The sequence below is a fragment of the Diceros bicornis genome, chromosome 2, assembly GCF_020826845.1.
Source record: "Diceros bicornis minor isolate mBicDic1 chromosome 2, mDicBic1.mat.cur, whole genome shotgun sequence".
Lineage (NCBI taxonomy): Eukaryota > Metazoa > Chordata > Mammalia > Perissodactyla > Rhinocerotidae > Diceros > Diceros bicornis.
The window spans coordinates 66454656-66475052 of NC_080741.1; positions in this window are offsets into that span (position 1 = coordinate 66454656).

A 20397-nucleotide genomic window follows, 5' to 3' on the forward strand; every position below is an offset into this window, starting at 1 on the left:
ACACGACTCTAACCACTTGCACATGTAATAAAAAAATGGCAATAGCAAATCTGCTTAATATGTGCCAAGCACTTTGCAGATATGAACTCATTTAGTCTGCATAGCAACCTTTCCAGTAGGTACCAGTGTAAAATCCTCATTTTGCAAAAGAGGAAACTGAGGCACAGAGAGGGTAAGTAACTTGATAAGGAGTGGAAATGAGATTTAAATCCATGCGCTCTCTCTTCTCCCCACGCCATCCAGCACTATTTTAGAATTTTTTTAGCTTACTTATTCTTGAGCCTATGATCATGAGAAAAGGTACAATGTAACAGAACTAGGCAACTACTGCTTCTAGTTCCTTCTTTCCCTCCTTTTTTTTTTATTTTGACAAATCAAATTTACAGAAAAGTTGCAAGAGTATTATCCCAAAATGCCCAAATATACGCAGATTCCCCACTTATTTACATTTTGCCCCATTTCCCATTCTTGATAGGTAGATATAGATACATAGATTTACAGCCCGTTCCTCATCAGGATTTTACCTGCTGGATTTAGTATCCATTGATGATTATCGTTTGAGTCAGTTATTATTGTGAAGGTTGCAAAACTGTGATTGTCTAATTTCATCCTCTTCTACATTTCTTAGTTTAAATTCTACTCTGAGAAGAACTCCTTTCTCCCACATTTCTTTATTTATTCTTTTATGTATTCACTTGTATCGGTATGGACCCATGGATTCCTTTTATTACGTTTGTGTGTGTGTGTGTGTGTGTGAGGAAGATCAGCCCTGAGCTAACATCCGATGCCAATCCTCCTCTCTTTTTTTTTTTTGCTGAGGAAGGTTGGCCCTGGGCTAACATCCGTGCCCACCTTCCTCCACTTCATGTAGGACGCCACCACAGCATGGCTTGATAAGCTGTGCATCGGTCGGTGCCCAGGATCCCGGCCTGCGAACCCAGGGCCGCAGGAGCAGAGCATGTGCACTTAACCACTTGCACCACCAGGCCAGCCCCCTCATGGATTCCTTTTTATTCAGTGTCAAACCTATGCTTTTTCCTATTACATACACTCTGCTGCCTCTGGATGTGGGTCATTTAATCCTCACAGGAAGCCTGCAAGAGGGTCCTACTGTTATTGCCATTTTGTCAGAGACAGGCCTGGGCCACGGAGAGATTATGTAACTTGCCCAGGATCACAAAGCTTGGGATCACACCCCAAAGCTGAAATCTAACCACTCTACTCCACACCCTCCTCTTGACATGAGTGGATCTGAGTTCCCATCTCATCCATCATTACTCCTACTGGGTCTGCTATCTAGCCAGGATGGAGCAAACCTTCTTATTAATGTTTGTAGACTGAATATTTAAACTTGGTGAGACCTTTGAACATGTCAGAAGGAAGCAGACCACCTGTAGAATTAATCAAAGGCTGTTTATTCAGACATTACTATGATAAGGGAGTCAGCTACTATCAATTTCCTTCTAGCAGAGACTAGAAGAAGATTGAAAGGAGAAAGCATTTTATAAAGAGAAAGCAGAGACTCTTAAGACAGTCTTTAATTGATGAGTTCTATTAGGATGAAATTTTTCTATTAGGGCAGGATTTTTGGAAGTGGAGCTAGGAGTGCCTTTCTGATTGCTTTTCAAGTACATTTGGCAGTTTTGATTGGTTCACTATCTGTTGGCACATGACTGGGAGATTTCCAGGCTGGGCACAATCATATGAAGTTTCTTATTTCAATTAGAAGACTGCCTGGTCCTCAGGTTTGGGGCCCAAGTCTTGCCTTAGCAATTCCTCAATGTCTTCACCCACATTCTCTCATTCTGCCTTCTCTGCAGCTGAGGGGCTGGGGAGACGGAGCAGAAGGACGTTCATACGGTATCCCCAGTGCCCAGCACTGGGCCAGGATTACGGAAATGTGCAATAAACACATGTAAGATGAATAACACTTACTGAGTTCCCCCTAAGACTTCTCCCTATTTTCTACCCTTTTTTTCCCAAACAGGAAGCTCTTTGAGGTCAGGGATTCTACCACAGAGTTCTGCACTGTGCTTTGCTGAAACAAGTACTGGGTTTTCAGTAAAACTTGATTGGATTCAAATCCCTCCTTTACCCCTTATAAACCTGTAAAGTCTCTACTTCATAGGGTGGTAGTAGGTATTCAGTGAGCTGTTGTATGTAAAGACCTTACACAGAGTAGGGGCTTAATAAATGTTATTTTTCTTCCTGTAGTAATTTCTTAATAAATATTTGTTTGATATCTAATGTGAAACACCAGAGCCAGTCTGAGATGTGGGTTAGGTCTCTGACACTTTGTAACTTATCTTGATAGCCCTGGAGAACTGTGGAGATGTGTAAATGCCAGATGAAAGTATTAAAGTATCCAAAGTGATTGCCTCCAGGAAGAGGGTGGAGGGTAGTGATCAGGGAACCATTGTATTTTTAGAGCTTCGAAAATGCAGATTCCAGGGTGGCCCCATTGCATAGTGATTTAAGTTCAGCACACTCCACTTTGGTGGCCCAGGTTCACGGGTTTGGAACCCCAGCCGTGGACCTACACCACTAGTCAGCCATGCTGTGGTGGCAACCCACATACAAAATAGAGGAAGATTGACACAGATGTTAGCTCAGGGCTAAAATTCCTCAACAACAAAAAAAATGCAGATTCCTAGACTCCACTCTAGACTTAATGATCACAATCACTTAGGATGGGGTCCAGGATCTGCATTTTAAATAATCTTTTCAAGGGGTTGTTTAGTTTGAGAAGTAAAAAAAAAGCAAACAAATCAACCCATAGCACAAACTTGCAAGTTTCCTGGTGAATCAAGAGACAAGTTACTTTGCCTTCCTCCACTGGGTTTCTAAACATAGAATGAAAACTGATACATTGTAGATGGAGGTGATGAATAAATGCTGTTTTCAGAGAGCCTTGACATGTTGGTACAAAACCCATCTTCTACCAGGAGTCTAGGTCAGCTGCGACATGTGGAAGCACTGGGTAAGGGTGAATAAACAGCTATTCTAGGCTTTTTCTTTATCAAAATTTCAATTGTGAACTGCTTCAACAGTAACTGTGGCCATAGGCAGTAGCACTATACAAAGCATTCTGTACTGTCTGGTATCGGATTGAAGCACAGACGTAGACATCAGACAAACTGAGTTCAAGTCTTGACTCTGAGATTTACAATCTCCATGACCTTGAGCAAGTTACTTTACAGGCTCAATTCCTTTATCTGTGAGAAGGGAATGATAATAATACCTATTTTGCCAATGAGATGCATTATCAAATGCTTGAGAGCTCAGTGGCTGTTATCCACCATGCTTTCTTTACTTGACTAAGAAATCCTTTTTCATATTTGTTTCTTCAGTATTCACATCTATGAGCCTCTGTTTCCCCATTAGTAAAATGAAGGCCAGGTATGACAGCATCTTACATGAACTGGGAGTTAACAATATAGCACTTCTCATCAACTTTGCATACGTTGGAAATACTAAGTTCTTTTTTGTGTTTGGGTTTTTTTTTGCTGAGGAAGTTTCGCTCTGAGCTAACATCTACTGCCAATCATCCTCTTTTTATATGTGAGCCACCGCCACAGCATGGCCACCAACAGACGAGTGGTGTAGGTCCGCACCTGAGAACAGAACCCAGGCCGCCAGCGCAGAGCAGGCCAAACTTAACCACTAGGCTGCCGGGGCTGGCCCAGAAGTATTAAGTTCTAAAACTCCAGGATCAAACTTTGGATTTAGAACACCTTGCCTACACTGTTTCTTATTCAGTTAATCATTCCGGTAAGGAAAATAAAAGCATCAATAGGCCCACACACCTTCCCTTTCATCTTAGCAGTGCATGTTAACAGTGAAATAATGTGCTCATTTTCATCTCCACACTGATTACTCCAGGGGCCCTGATTTGCCAAAGAGGCATGTCATGAAATCGAGCGCAGGGACTGTGTATCTAGCAGTTCCAATGGTTGTTTATCATTACCTTTTCATTTAAGCTTAAAAATCATTTGACAAATACAAACTCATTATAACTAGCAGAGCTGAATAGAATTTTTTAAGAAATAGCCCTAATTTTCATGAATAACGTATTTGAATTCATGCTGCTGTATGACAGGAATGAAAATCACTATTACGATGATGAAATAAAGGGCATTTGTAGATTTTGTTTGCTTTTTTCTTTTTTAATGGATAACAGATTTCTTGAATTTACAGGCAAAGAAACTTTGGCCTTTCATTATGTACGTGGGTAATATCTCTGCTGCTGTTTGTGACAGCCATTTTAACCAATGTTTCAATTGTGTTACTTCCAATGGCACAGAAAGAACTTCCATTGTGCTAAAGTTATTTTTCCCTCTTCAATAATGCATTAAAATGATTAATTTTGAAGGTATTTCTTAGCAGCTTATTTAAATTATAAGGTTCCCAGAAGAAAAGAAATCTAAAACTAAAAGTGTCTTCTCTGACAAAACTGCCCTGGGCTCAAGAGAAATACTCACTACCTCCTGGAGAGAATTCGGGGGGGTAAGTTTAGAGCCGTGGTAACAGTCAAAGTCAATATGAAAAAGAAGGAAGAATAAGGAACATCATAAACCCAGAGAGGGAGCAGTCAGGGACAAGGTCAGCTGAAAAGATTAAAAGTGGAGGACGAGATGTAACGACAGAAACAAGGGCAAGGACATTCTACTGGCAGAGAGTTTGGAGATGAATGAAGAAGATGGTAGAAACAGAGTGAAGAACATTCACACAAAGGACAGAGAGGGACATAGACCGAAAGAGAAAAATGGCAACAGGTTGTGGGAAAGAAGTTCCCCTCAGAAATAAAACCTACTTCCCCATTGCAAGTGGGAGACATGGAATTTAGCACTTTCAATAGTATTGAGACATCGTTTTTTTAAATACTAAAATAAAAATGGAAAGAACATTCTATTTCGCATGTTCTGCTTCATGAGAAAGTAAGCAGTCACAGCAATGGTTCTTAACAGAATCCTATTACGAGCTTTTTAAAAAATGTCTTTAGGGCTATATTCTTCAGAAGTTCTGATTCAGTAGGTCTGTCTTGGGGCCCAGGGATCTGAATTTTTATAAGTAACTCTCCCATCCCATCATCTTTATTGTAGGTTGTCCATGGCCCATGGTTAGGGAAGCACTGACCCAGAAGGTGGGACTTTGAACAGCAATCATCCAATTCCCCTCTCTGTCTCATTTTCTTCCCTATTTCTTATCCCACTTCTACTGTCCTCCTTAATCTTTCCCTCCAAAGTCTAATTTACTAGACGAGAGCAAGGAGTATGGAATGAGGCTCCAAAAAAGGTCTCCTTGCTATTCCCTCTGCCTGAAACACCCTTCCCTGTTGTTCACCAGGCTCAGGCTCTCTCATCTCTGGAATTTCAGTCATCCCCTTCAGGAAGCCTCCCTGAAGGCAAGGCTAGGGGTCATCTCAGTGGTTGTCACAGGGCAGTTACTGCATTGGCTTCTTATCTGCTTCCTCCTTCAGGATTTTAAAATCTGCAGTGACAGGGGTTGTGTCTTCTTCGAGATTATTACCCTGCTCACAGTACAGTGCTTAAAGCTGAACAGATAAATAAATGAAGATGAAATTGGTGCAAAAGTCACCCTAATAAGAAAAATTCAAAGATTCATTAATGTCTAGAAACCTGTCAGTACCCCCCAACAAGAAAGGAAGTTGAGGCCCATGAAGGGAAATAACCTACTCATTGTCACACAGTACACTAGTGGTTTTATACACTGTTCCTCAGTGTTCTTAGATACCTAAAAGACCCACCTCTCCTTCCTCTCTCCCTCTCTCCTCTACGTTTATTGAACACTTATTATGTGCTTTCTCAAAGCTTTACAGAAATTATCTTACTTTATCCTCACCACAGCCCTATTTTATAGATGTGCAAACTGAGTCTTAACAGCAGAGAGTAAGTTGCCTGAGTTAAAGAATAAGAGGGGGCCAATCCCAATCAATCTGGGATTGATTCCAGGCCAGCACTACACAACAGAACTTTTGCAGGGATGGAAAGGTTCTATACCTGTGCTGTCCAGTGCCATAATCATTAGCCATATATAGCTATTGAGCACTTGAAATGTGGCTAGATGAACTAAGAAAATAAATTTTTAATTGTATTTCATATTAATTAATTTACATTTAATTTTGAATGGCCACAAATGACTAGTGGCTACCGTGTTGGCCAGCGCAGGTCTAGGCTATCTAACTGATATACAAACTCTGCACCATCACACAGTTTTCTTAATTGGGTTTCTCCCATAGTAGTCCCTAAGACAAGGATTTGGTTACAAATAGCTTATTTAAGGGAGGGCAGTGGGTGAAGGAATAAGGAAGTGTGACAGAGAAGGTCAGAAACTAATAAAGCCTGCATTAATTGGCTACAGGCAGTTGGGGTTCATTTTTTCAGGGACTACTCCGAGAGGCTGTTCTAGATCACACCTCATAGTTGTCCCATTGAGTGGCAAGGCAGTGGTCGTGTTTGTCCACCAACTCCCACGCTTCATTGGTTGAGGGCTGTTCCTGGAGACACTCACACACCACCTCGCACCTCCATACTTCCAGCCTGCCTCTCTTTGGGACAGTCATGCCCATGTGGCTTGATAAACCCTTAGGCCAGAGAGACACAAGTGCCTAAGGCAGGGACTGTCCTGCAAAACTGCAGGTGACTTCCAGGGAGGTAAAGGGATGTGGGATCAGGTAAAACAACATTGCCTCTAGCTTTAAACTGATCAGATTAGCTCATATTACCGTTTTAGGTGGGGTGGGAAGAAGAGCACTTGAGATTGCCTTGGACAGAAAGTTCTGCTATTTAAAAAAAAAAAAAAAGTTTCCAAACTACAGTTGTAAACCATGCCCTTGCCTGTCTTCCTGCCCACACCTCAATTACTGAATTGTATCCTGTTCTGTGTCATTTCTAGCTCAGCATGGATGCTCTAAGCAGTGTGGACCCCACAAGGTAGCCATAAAATAGCCAACCCTGGACTTTCTCAGTGGAGACATGAAGAGACTCCAGCATTCTAGAAAGTATTTGTTTGGTTGGTTTTTATTTGATGTCTATAAAAAGATTAGCAGCAGCAAGAGAAGAGAATCAGAGAGAACCTACACGTGGTTTTAAAAAAAAAATAGATTTTACAGCAGAAGTAGATGGAAGGGGTGCAAATAATGATTTCTCCTCCTCTGATATCAAGCTCTGTTGAGTTCCTGGAAAAGCAAACATGTAATTATGGTAGAAGTAAATTGACTGAAAGCCAAGTCAAAGAGGCAGATCAGCTGCAGAAGCAGATTCACTCGCTTCTGCAAAGAAAGCAGGGGAAAGAGTCCTAGCCTCCTGCACTAGACGAGAGGTGCCTACAACCTCGGGCTGCAAGAATGCGGAGAACTCTTGATACTGTAGGCAAAGAGAATGTTGTCAAAGTTCTTTTGAGTCAATGGCCAGCCAGGGAGGCTAAGGAGAGCTTAGCCACCTCAAAGAAGAACCTGCCTGGAGGTTCATGCTACAAACCTCTGTAAATTTCCTTTCAAAAATTCTGTTTAAAAAAAAGATAGGAATAACCTCAGATCAAAGTTAGGGCAAGAGTCTCCACAAGAGTCAAGCCCATAATGTGACCAGGGGAAAAATAGAGAGAGACTAGAGTGAAATTTTTACATGAAAATATTTCAGGTATCTAGAAGCTCTTATGGAAATAAAAAACACTATGATAGACAAACGAAATGAATAAAATATTCAGAAAACAAGAGGTGAAAGTGGCCAATAAATAAGAAAAAGAAGGATTAGCTTCATGGACTGCATTGAAAAAATGCAAAATAAAACAAAAGATAATATGACCTACTAAAGTTGTACGTGTTTTTAAATAAATAAAAATGCTCAATGTTGGTACAATTGTGGGAGAAATGAATACTCTTCTATCTTGTTGGTAGAATTGTTACATCCTTCTAGAGGATGATTTGGCAATATATATCTAAAGCCTAAAAGAATTTAAATCCTCTAGTCTAATAATTTCCTTTCTTGGGGTTATCCCAAACAAATACTTAAATTTGCAGTCAAAGATTTTTTTTATTTTTTATTTTTATTTTTCCCCCCAAAGTCCCGGTAGATAGTTGTATGTCATAGCTGCACATCCTTCTAGTTGCTGCATGTGGGACCCGGCCTCAGCATGGCCGGAGAAGCGGTGCGTCGGTGCGCGCCCGGGATCCAACCGGGGCCGCCAGCAGCGGAGCGCGCGAACCCAACCGCCAAGCCACAGGGCCGGCCCTGCAGTCAAAGATTTTTGTTCAGAGATATTAATTGCAGCAATATATTTAATGATGAAAATGTCAAAATTACATAGCTAGTGAGTAGTTAATAAAAAAATACACTAGAATATTGAGCAACACCAAAAAACATATTATAAAATTTAAATTTACTTAAAGAAGCAATGTATGCACACTGTAAGATTTTTAAACTTTCTGATGGTAATAGCCATTGTTAACAGTTTCTTTTATTTCTTCAAGAAATTTTCAAGATATTTTCTATCTATACATTTTCCATTTACATATATCTATGTATATACTATCTCTATCTACCTTTCTACCTATCTATCTATCTAACTATCTATCTATCTATCTATCTATCTGGCCCACTGCTTTTCTTTGTAAATAAAGTTTTATTAGAACCCAGTCACACCCATTTGTTTACGTATTGTTTATGGCTGCTTTCCAGTTACAATTGCAGAGTTGAATAGTTGTGACAGAGACCATATGACTAAAAATATGTAATATCTGACCCTTTACAGAAAGTTTGCTAACCCCTGCACCACTATTAGTATGTGATCTCCATGAACTTTTTGTCTACTTTGTTTGCTTTTGTATTCCCAATGCCTAGAGTGGTGCCTGGCACATAGTAAGTGCTTAGTAAATATTTATGGGGTAAATGCATGGGATCAGTTGCTCCAGTTAATGTACATTCATGTGGTTTCTACATGTAGTGGGTTTTTTAGTATTACAAATAATGCTGCAATGAACACAGATCTTTGCTTACTTCTCCAATTATATCAGACACAATAGTTTGAAAAATATTTTATGACATGGGAAACCTATTCATATGTAACAAATTTTAAAAAACGGACTAAAAATTTTGTTACTTTAAGTTTTGTTTTTAAAAGTCTATGTGTGTGCGTGTGTGCGTGTGTGTGTGTATAACCATAAATCCTTTACAGCCTAGGAGCTGGGATTGGGGTGATTTTTGTTTTCTTTATTGTTTTCTAAACTTTCTACAATTAACACATGTTGATAGTAAGAAAAAACCAATAAAATTTATTTTATAAAGGAATTAAAAGATCCTTTTCATCTTGTCACTTCTGTGTCCTATGCAAAAATATTAATGCTTCTCATTGCTCTAAGTTAAATCTAAATTCTTCCGCCTGGTGCTTAAGGCTATCGAGCCTCTGGTTTAACTACATGTTTTGAACAATTTCCTCAATGGCTGTCCTGCATGGAAGGTTTGCTCAGCCAGACTGGGATATTACTCTTTGTCCTCAGAAAAGAACATGTATATAGGAAAGGAAATATAAATTTCACCTTGGCATACTTAGTCATAGCTTTTGTCCTGCCCACAATGCCATCCTTTTCTCCACCTTCCTGAGCCTGCCACTGAAGTGCCCAGCACTTCCCAGTAGTCTTCCTAAGTCCTTCCCACTGCAGCATCCTCCTGCAGCATCACCATCTTGGGGTCATGGGTGGCAAACATGAATGCCGTTCGGAGACAAAGCAAGAAAACCTAAATGAATAAAGTAAGCCATACAAGGGAATGAGGAATCGTGGGGACCATGGCAACAAGTACATGTTTCATCTAAAGGCAGTCAGATGAAAATAATAAATTTATTTTGAGAGGCACACCAAACAAAGGCAAGACAGCTAACAAAATTTGCCCTATAGTTTATACTGTCTGTTCATATAAACTGCTTGGAACTTTTCCTTAAAGCCTGTGGGGTTCAGGGATGCTGAAAAGCGGGGAGAAGATGAGAGTTAACTAATGTTCAAGAATAGGATGGGGGTAGGTTGAGAATGAGGGATGAACAAGAGATTTCGGGGTTAAAGAGAATGGAGAGGGTAGGATTTAATAAGGGACTAAGGATGTCTGTGGTGGAAGTTAGGCAGTAATTTTTAAAATGAAATTCTAGTGTTTTGTTCTTTAGGCTACTTCAAAATATCCTTGGTTTCAAAATGGCTTCATCTAAGCAGACCAAACAAAATATCTTGCTTCATCCCTTGTACCTGCTGTAATAAAAACAGCAACAGCTAAGCTCAGTTGGCTCTATATTATGTGCAGGCACTGTCTTAAGCACATTTACCTAGAGTGTCTACCTGACTCAGTTCTCAGAATAGCTCTATGAGGTTATCACTATTGTTCTATTACAGATTAGAAGAAAGATGTACAGAGAGGTGAAGTGATTTGCCTTAGGTCACATGGCTAGGAGGTGGTAGGACTGATTTTTGAATCCAGAGTCCAATCCAGAGGTTGTACAATGAAGACAGATTCTCTGCAAGTGTTAACCACTTAACCACTGCCATGTACAGCTCAGAAGTGGTACAAGAAGGGGAATGTTTGGTAGCAAGGGTGTAAATTAGGGTTTCTCAACCTCAATAATACTGACATTTTGGGTTGGATAATTCTTTGTTGTAGGGGCTGTCCTGTGCATTGTAGGATGTTTGTCAGCATGCCTGGCCTCTACTCACTAGGTGTCAGTCGCAAACGCCCCCTCCCCCCAGCTGTGGTAATCAAAAGTATTTCCATGTATTGCCAAATGTCCCTGAAATAGGGGGAGGAGGGAAGAAGGAGCAAAATCCCACCCACTATAAATATTTATACCGCTGGTATAAATATTTGTCCTTAGAGCAGAAATTTAACACAATATTGTCATTCCTCTTTTTATGGACTTTTGTAATCCCAGATGTATCTCTCCCCCTACCAAAAATCCAGTTAAAAAAAGGAGATTTGTGCATGAAATGTTGTACATTTTATATATCTCATCTTTTAGTAGGTTAATTTCTTAAAATATCATAATGAGAAGGAAGCAAAAAGTTTTAAGTCATCAAGCAATCATTAAATGAATTATAATAGTAATTCTCATGTCATTAGGCTGATTTCAGCCAAGCTGAGGAAGTACTATTCTAATATTCTGCACAATATAGCAAATTTCAATTTGAAAATTCTCCAAGCAGTTAATGGTCCTGCTATCCATCTGATTTAGTAAGGGGTTCAGAGCATTTGTGAGCTACACTTTCTCAGGAAGTCATTTTTATACTAACAGCATTGGTCTGTGCCATTAAGATCATTTTTTCCTTGATAAAGTGAGTTTTTATGTTATTGTTGTGTGTCTCAGGGAAAAGTGTAATTTTTAATGGAAGAAACCTAAGATTAGCCTCCAAATTCCCATATGTGATTTCATATCATCCGTCTGTGCAAAAGGAGAGTATTCTAAAGAAAATCAGTTCAAATTATTAAAAACAACTGATACAGGAGTATGGAAAGTGTTGTTAAAGTGTTTGATTATAAGTAATAATACAAGTTGTATTTCTAAGCCAGCAAAAAAAAAAAAAAAGTGAAATCTATTTGAGCTCTAATTCTGAAAGGTAAACTTTGCAAAGTTCAACACTGGCTATTTCCTGTGGCCTAATTGGATAAGAACAATTCACTTGTTTGATCCAATTTGTTCTATCCTGTCCATCTGGCTAATTTCACGTGACAAGGGCAGAAAGTCCTAGCTCCCACTGCTTACCAGGGATTTGAGTCAGGACTGCTGCTGCTGCAAATGTCAGACACTGAAGCCAAACCCAGGGTATTTACTGGCCGACATAAAACACCCCAGAAGAAAAGAGTGCCTGTTCTTAAAGGTAACTGGCACCATGGGCCTAAATATCAGGAAGGGTCTCTTTCTCTATTCATCTCTGCTCTGAGTTTCTCTCAGTTTGGCTTTCTTCTTGCATAATAGTATTTTTTTACAAGATGAGGAACTTGAGCACTAGGAGCTCCAGTGTCACAACCTTACATCCTCTTGATTGTAGAGGAAAGAGAGCCCTCACCCCCTAGTCCAAGTTCTAAAAATATCTAAAAAACTCTGATGAGGCCAGCTGGGATGCCAGTTCCATTCTTGGACAAATCTCTGTGGCAAAAAGGGCCTGCCATACTGTTTTATGTTGGGTTCAAGTACAAGTGGTTTTATTAAGGAAGTTCTCCCGGTGGGAAATGGTAAGGGAGTGGGGAAAATAAGATAAGGAAGGGAAAATGCTGCAATTTCAGATAAAGTGCCAGCCTCCATCTGGGAGCTCTGGAGCATATTTGCACGTCAGAGTTTGTCCCCATCTAGAAGCAAGGCTACTGGGTTTTTGCACCTGTGTACCAATCATTGACTACAGGTTGCCCTGAGGGGATATAATCTCCTAGGCTTTTTCAGCTCTGGCTCTGTTGGAGGTGAGACAGTTCTAGTATCCCAGGGGCAAACCTGTGAAGAATGTTGCAGGTACTAGCTTTTTCCAGCAAAGCCCAGGGAAATTGGGGCTGGGCACACAGCACTGCTGTCTGCTGCATACTCCCATCCCTGAGTGGCCAAAATATTGGGTCTTTAAGATTGGCAACCCCAACCAGAACCATGATTTTGAGCCAAGGAAGAACAATTCATCAGAACAGAGAAAATTCTGTTACATGAAGAAGAAACGGGTGATGGGCAGACGGAATAACGAATGTCAATTCTATATGGCTTCAACTGGTTTGGACTCACCAAATTTGACCCCAAGCAAGTTGAGTCAAGGTCAGATAAACACACATTTAGAGAAGGAAAATTACATTTACTGAAAATCAACTATGTCACTAACAGTGCTTTTGTTGACAGCTTCATTGAGGTATAATTAGCATACAATAAATGGCACATATTTAAAGTCTAAATTTGGTAAATTTTGACATATGTATACCCCATGAACCCATCACAGCAATCAAGATAATGAGCATCTCCATCACCCCAGAAGTTTCCCTTTCTAACCCATCACTCCCACCCCTCTCCACTCCTCTATCCTTACGCAATCACTCATGTGCTTTCTGTCACTATAGATTACTTTGTATTTTCTAGAATTTTATATAAATGGAATCCTACAGTATGTATTCTTTGTTTTTTGGTCTGGCATAATTATTTTGAGATTAATTCATATGGTTTTGTGCATCAATATTTCATTACTTTTTATTGCTGAGTAGCGTTATAACATATACCACAATTTGTTAATCTGTTCACCTGTTGATGAACTCTAGTAATTTTATGTATCACACTAAATTTACATGTCATATTCTTTTCACAGTACTGTGAGTAGGTCTTTTGCCCATTTTCTGAAAGAGGCATTTAGACTCAGAGAGATGAACTAAGTGACCTAATTACCCAGTTCATAAGTAATGCAGCTTAGATCTCAGGATTTTCTCTCAACAATATCTGTGTTTTTTCCTACTCTCCCACTTTTCTAAGAACACAAATTAGACACTCATTAATTGATTGTTATCCACTCTAATTAGCAAAATTTACACATTCAGAATAGGCTTTCCTATTTTATACTCTTACTTAGCCTTATTTTCATCTTTTATGCTTTCTTCATGCCACAATTTGGAAAAAGACCATTTCTTCCTCCTTTACTCTTAAAAATAATAAAGCAGAATAATTCGATAGGATGTTTCCTAGAAAGTGTTCAATCTTTGGTCATTTTTCTCTACTATGCCAAATCATTTTTCCATTTCACTATTGAGCTACACAACTGATAGTTTAAGAAGTCAGCACTAAATATGTGCCCAATTCAGATGCCTTGAGGAGTAAGATGGGAAATGATACTAGATAAAAGCGTTAGCAATTTCAGATTTCTCAGTGGCAAAACCTCACACCTCACTTCTTAGAAAACTCCACTGCACCTACATCGGCACCTTAAATTTCTATAAAATTTACATTTTTCATTTGTGTATGCCTAACCTCCTCAGCTCAGTTGTAAACTATTTGAGAGCATCTACCAAACCAACTCTGTATAAGATCTGGATGTCCAAGCTTGTAGTTCTAAATCTAATCAACCAGAGAGCATGCACTTGAATCTTGCCAGCCTAAAGTCTTCAGATGAGAAGATGCCTAAGAATACAGTTTGACAGATTTTATGTATATTATAATAACCTCATAAAGTCATGAGAGCTGGGGAGCCAGGGAGCCAAGGAACCAGGGAGAAGATCCCTAAAGCCTTGGTACGGAAGAATGCAGCAGATTCTATTGGAGCTCTGCTCATATTACCTAAGTGCTCACCTCTGTACTTGGAAGGCCACTGCTGAAATCTCTTTGATTTTCTCTGCCTAAGATCATTTCTAGCCTGTGGGAATAGGCTTGGGCAACATGCAGAACAGGCCAGAAATGCAGGAAGGCCAATGCCCCCAGAAGCAATCCTCAACCAGTAATGGAGAGTCGGTGGATAAATGCCTCAGCTCTCTCACCTCTTGGATGGGATAATTCTGAAGCTGTCCTACTTTGTCTCTTAGAGTTCTCCAGTAGGATTGAGCTTTAGTTACCTGCAACAGTTACTGCTCAATAAATCACCTGTTATTGTTTTCCTTCCCTTCTGTGTCTCACTTCCCAACTCTTCTACCTGTGCTTCCTGGAATCATTTCCCAAATAAACTTCTTGCACCAAGATCCTTGTTTAAGAGGCTGCTATTGGGGAAAACCAAAAAATACAGACATTAACTGAAAAAGCAGTAACAGCAACCACTGTTCACGTCTACAGTATATTGGGTTAAGTGCTTCATATTCATTAACCTGTTCAATCCCCATAATGAATGCAAGAGGTAGATATTTTTATTCCCATTGACTAATGAAGAAATCGAGTCTTTGGAAAGTTAAGAAACCTACCCAAGTTCACACATTAAGTGGCAGAGTCAGGTTCCACCCAACTCTGACTGACTCCCAACTATGTTTTATACACTATCAAAACTCTCAGGCCAGCTCCTTTGGAGTTGTGTAATGCACAATTAATACAAGCTGACCTGGGAAATGTCAACATCTTTCTCTTATATGTTTTATAGTGCCCAGGAAAGGACTGGGTACATTGTAGCTCCCAGTAAAACCTAGTTAAATTGTGAGGACTTTTTCTTTCTTTGTTGCTACTCTTTTGAAACCTTGACATGCAGTTTGAAATGAGCATTAGCTCTCCTAGCTGTGTTTGCAGAAGCAATATCAAAATGATACCCTGTTCATATTTCTGTCTACCTTCATTCTGGCCTCACTGATGGTGTGCTGATGAAATTACTATAAGTGAACATTCTCATTCTGTGCCTCTCGTTTTTGATGAAGGAATCGCAAGGAGTTTCCAATATATTTTATTTTTTAATATGATAACACACACACACACTATTTTCCTTGTTCTTGAATATATGCAATTTATCTATCAGAGCAGGTTACACTTCTTCTTTTTTTTTTTTTTTTATAATTTCATTTATTTATTTTATTTTTTCCCCCAAAGCCCCAGTAGACAGTTGTATGTCATAGTTGCACCTCCTTCCAGTTGCTGCATGTGGGACGCAGCCTCAGCATGGCCGGAGAGCGGTGCATCGGGTCACGTCCGGGATCCGAACCCGGGCCGCCAGCAGCGGAGCGCGCACACTCAACCGCTAAGCCACGGGGCCGGCCCTACACTTCTTATTCAATTGTTTTTATTCCTTTTTCATCCATATGCCAGAGAGAAGGAATTTTAATCACTGAAGAAGAATTTGTATAATAATAGTGATCTCTGCAATTCGTTGAGTGAAAAGCAAGAATAAATGATCTGTAGATTCTTAATGCATTGCTCCAAATATGAGTTTCAATTTGCATAGAAGTTTCAATAAATTGTTTTGTGTCCCTAAAGACCTACAGATGCCTCATGGGATACATTGCAAAGGATTCCGTTTAGAAAGAATTTTGTTTATGAGTAATATATTCTCTGCACTTTTCTCCCCTCTGTTAACGGCTAATGACATTGAACAATACAAGCATGCTGTTTTTCTTTTCTTTTTAATAAGATGTCCAACATGAACTTCAGGCTCAAGTTTTCTGAGTTTTTCAGAATTCAGCACAACTTTTCATTCAAGGATTTAAAAGCACAACACAATAATAGTTGAGATATGATAGCTTAAACTTGTACAATAATTAACTTTGCACTTAACAAATAACACATAGTACACTTAATTTTTATCTATTTTATCTTTAGAATATGCCTATGATACAGGTACTATTATTATATCCATTTTTAGATAAGCAAACTGAAGATTAGAAATGGTAAATACTTTACTGAAGGTCAAACAATTATTATAATGTTTAAATATTACCCACAAGTTTTGTCATTTTGTACCTCTATAGTAAGTCCTATTTAGACTTGCCATGTAGACACTGCCTTGCAGGTTAGCCTAAATATCAAATATTTTTGTCTTCAAAACTTGGTGCTTGTTCCAAAGGCATTAAGTGGTTTATGCTTTGCATTATGTGGTTGAAGGATTTTCAGATTACTTTGCTTGATGAAAGGAGTGGTAGTTAACATTTTTGTGACATCTAAATCAACTTTAACCTATTCAACTTAAAGAATAACATCAAGTTTTCTTTTTTTTTGCTGGTAAAGATTTGCCCTGAGGCAACATCTGTTGCCAATCTTTCCTCTCTTTTTTTTCCTCCCAAAGCCCCAGAACATAGTTGTATATTCTAGTTGTAGGTCCTTCTAGTTCTTCCATGTGAGCCGCCGCCACAGCATGGCTACTGACAGATGAGTGGCGTGATGCTGCACGGGGGCAACTGAAGTGGAGTGCACCGAACTTTAACCACTAGGCCATCAGGGCTGGCTCAGCATTAAATTGTTCATATTTTGTTGTTGTGGTGGTTAATAAGAACTCAGAAACTACATACATATGCTAATGATTCATTTCTGGATTTATTGTAGTCTGATAGTATTGATGAAAGACTATTAAAAACAAATTATCATGGGCAGAATAAATAAATATTCTTCCTCTTAAATTTTAATTTTATATTTTTTAGCTTAAGTATATTATGAAGCTTCAAGTCTAATATCTGAAAGCTTATACACTCTAACATCAATAGAGTATCATTTTTGAAATTGTTTACAAAATTTCATATGAAAGAGGAGAGAGGGAGCCAATGTGCTTTTTTACCTTATTGGATCTCTAATCTATGCCAGGCATGTTCCAAAGTATTATTTCCTTTCATTCCGTTGGTGTAACAGCCGTGAGAAGCAAGTACTGATATGCCCCAGCCATTGAACCAAGGGTCTGCAAGGTCGAGGGACTTGTCCAAGCTGAAGCCACTGGGCAGGGGCAGGGTGGGGTTTTGAATCCTGGACTGTCTAACTTCACGGTCCAGATTTTTTCTGTTCCAGGGTATCCAAAACGTGGATGACACAGAACACTAATTTCAAGGTTGATGATAGGTGTAATGTGAAAATAAGGTTTTCATACAGGCCAAATTAATTTGAAGAACAGTAGGTGAAACAAAGTTAATCAGATTTCTTTACTCTAGGGTTTCTCAGAGCCCATAACGTGCTAATTCACAAACTGCATCTGAACTGTGGCCAGCAGAATTCTAAGACAGCTCCAAGATTCCAACCCCTGGGTGTACATGTCCTATATGATCTCCTCCCGTTGAGTGAGGGTGGGATTTGTGAAATTGATGAGACATCCCTAATGTTAGGTTACATTATATGGCGCATGTGAAGGGTCCCAAATCAGTTGACTTTAAGTTAACAAAAACAGAGATTATTCTGGGTGGGCTGGACTTACAGGTAAAAGCCCTTAAAGGAGGGACTGGATCATCCTGCTGATGTTGAAAAACAAGCAGCCATGCGTTTTGTTGAAGGGCTGCCTATAGTTGCTGAGGGCCTCAGTCTAATTTCCACAAGAAACTTAATTCTGCCAATAGCCATATGAGCTTGGAAGAGGACTTGAGCTCCAGAAAAGAACACAGCTCAGTCAACACCGTGATTTCACCCCTGTGAGAATCTGAGCAGAAGACCCACCTAAGCCAAGCTTGGACTCCTGACCCATGGAAACTGAGAGATAATTCATGGGTGTTGTTTGCAGCCACTAAGTTTGTGGTAATATGCTACATAGCATAGAAAACTAACATGGGGATATAACACTTAATTGTCAAGAAATCTTTTTATCTTTCTTTTTTTTTCCGGTGTCTCATATGGGACTGGTGTTCCATAAAATCAACTTTTGGTAATGCTGCATTTTTAATGACATTCTTCTCTCCTTTGGAGAAAGGGTAGTGGTCAGAACACAACATTTGCTTCTAGGAATAGGCAGACTTTATTCCGATTAAGAGGAGAAGGGATGCGTGCTCCTTTAGTGGACCTAGACTCAGCGTGGGATGAGGGTTGAAGCCGATGAATTAGCAAGGTCAGGCCAGATAAGAAGAAAAATGGTAAATTTAGCTTGTGTGATGTTAATTTTATGTGTCAACTTGACTGGGCCATGGGATGCTCAGAATTTGGTTAAACATTATTTTTTGGTGTGTCTCTGAGGGTATTTCTAGATGAGATTAACATTAGAATCAGTAGACTGAGTAAAGCAAGTTGTTCTCCCCAGCGTGGGTGGGCCTCGTCCAATCTGTTGAAGGCCTGAAGAGAACAAAAGGCTAAGTAAGAAAGAATTATTTCTCTCTGCCTGACTGTCTTCAAGCTGGGACATCAGTCTTCTCCTGCCTTCAAATTCAGACTTGAATTGGAACTTACACCATCAGCTCTCATAGTTCTCAGCCCCTTGTACTTGGACTGGAACTATACCATTAGCTCTCCTGGGTCTCCAACTGGCAGACTGCCGATCTTGGACCTCTCAGCCTCCATAATCATGTGAGCCAATTCCTTATAATAAATAAATAAGCAAATATTTATAAATATAATGAATGAATGTATACATCCTATTGGTTCCATTTCTCAAGAGAATCTAGACCGATGCAGCTGGATTCACAGTGGTGGGGACCTGGAATAATGGGTGGGCTATTCAAACAGGTCTTCACATGGTGAAACTTCCCTTCTCAGCCTCACCGATTCTGAAATTCAAACTATCAACGCCCCAGAGTTGATGAGTGATGTTTTCCAAAGACACTGAAGAAGGAAACCAAAATGCCAATAATTTACAATGAGAAGCACAGAATCAGAGAGACCATTTCTGCCTGATCAGGTCACCCCCTTCTTGTAAAAGCCACATTAGTGATGGTGTACATATGGAGTCTAAGAGAGAAGGGTGCCTCCTAGATGACCCCCAGGTTTCTGGTTTGCTAACAGGATGGCTGGTTGGTGGGGGCCCTCACTGAAAAGGGAGCTCAGATTTAGTAGAGAAAGATCATTAGTTAAGTCATGTTGATCTTGAGATGCCTTGAGATATGCAAAAAAGAGATGTCAAAAAGGCAATTAAATGTGGTCATTACTGGGCTAGAAATACATATATGTGGGCCATCAGCATAAAAGTCTTACCTGAAGGTGTGACCATGGATGAGATTATCCATGGAGGGGAATAAAGGGAGAGGCCTAGGATTCTTGAGGAATTCTACAGCTAATGGGCTGGAGGAGGATAAACCTGAAAAGGTGACAAGAAGCTTTTGTACAAGCATAAGAAGATAGAGTTTGAGCTCTTACTTGAAGGATAATTAAGCTTCTGACTAGAAATCAGTAGGAAGGACATGCAGGGATAAAGGTAACGTAATGAGCTAAATCATTCAGGACAAAGTGAGCAGGGCAGATGTGCAGAAGAGCCAGTTAGTTTGACTGTTGTGGCTGAGAGGGAGACAGAACTACAAAAAGGAACCGGCTGTCATATGATGAGCAGGCTAGAATGTCATTGTAAAGATTTGTATTCATTCAGCAGACTTGTGGTTTTTAAACTTGGGAGGCTGAGTGTCAGGCTCTGGACATTCTGTCTATACCTCAGCTATAGCACCTTTGCTTTTTCTTTTCATATGTGGCTGAGGCAGTATTTTGAGAAATGAATCTATGTTATTTTTCTTCTCAGTACTTCCCTCCACTCACATAGGGGTTTGCTGTGTGCTCGTTGCCTGGTTTGATTTTCCAGGGGGGCCAGGTGTTGGAAACTCAAATTGCCTAGAAGGATGAGGCAGGTAATACAAATAGGTCAAGGACTGGCTGCAAGAGAACCAAGGAATGAGGAGACCTGCGGTAAACCGGAGAGCACTATTCTCTTTTAAAAGATTCAAATTTAAAACTTAAATTAACACACAAATAAACAAACAAAAACCCTGTGCACCATGCAAAGCTTGACCATGGGCTGTAGTCAGCCCAAGTGCCACCTGTTTATGTCTCTAGACAACTTTGGAAGAATTAGGTGAAGAAAGTGCTAGAAAATTAAAGGGAACAAAA